Source organism: Trachymyrmex cornetzi, unplaced genomic scaffold, assembly GCF_001594075.2.
Source record: "Trachymyrmex cornetzi isolate Tcor2-1 unplaced genomic scaffold, Tcor1.1 scaffold760, whole genome shotgun sequence".
NCBI classification, from domain to species: Eukaryota; Metazoa; Arthropoda; class Insecta; order Hymenoptera; family Formicidae; genus Trachymyrmex; species Trachymyrmex cornetzi.
In genome coordinates this window covers 33506-34340 of record NW_017300093.1, presented here as the reverse complement: position 1 = coordinate 34340, position 835 = coordinate 33506, and positions in this window count along the sequence as shown.

Below are 835 nucleotides of genomic sequence, written 5' to 3'. Positions count from 1 at the left end.
CAAAATATAATAGTATATGTTATATGTTGCAAGAAATTATATATTCTTTTTGCAATTGGCGTAATTTAAAGATTTGATTTCATTTTTTTTTTTAACACATGCATACGTATTATTGAGGGGTTATAATAAAAAATCAACAATATTACCACTTGAACTATATTATTTATGTACCAATTCTTTTTTAGTTTATATAATAAGGTTATATTTATAATTATACATGTTTATATGAATATTTATGCACGTTTATGTATGTTTATACATATTTAAACATATTCATTCATGAAAAATTTTTTACCGGGTATGTCGTTAAAACATTGTTACATAACTTAACTCTGGAAAATGTATTAAATTGGACTCAAATTTATTGTTTACTACGTTCATACATTAATGTGAACGCTTTACTTTGAAACTAAAAAATGGATTGATTTTGACACATATTGAAGCTACTTAAAAGTAACAAAAATGTCATTAAACGTAAAGGAAAGGGTTGCTCTTTAATATCTTGCTCTTTAATATCTTGCTCTTTAATAGCGACAAAGTAATATAATTGACGTTTTATAATAATGTCTTAAATTTACTCATCCATTTGATAAAATTTATACAAGTGTTTGAACTGTCAAGAATGGTAGTATATATTTAACGCTTATTAAATTATTTATTTCAATTAGATTTGGCAGTTTATGTTGCAAATAAAACAGAGAGAGGTAAGATTTGGCTTGGGACATTTCTACTACGGGTATAATTTTATCTGCTGGGTATGTCTTATTTTAAATAAAAGTATAAAAGTATATAATAAACGTATATACATATATATACATACAATATATACATGATG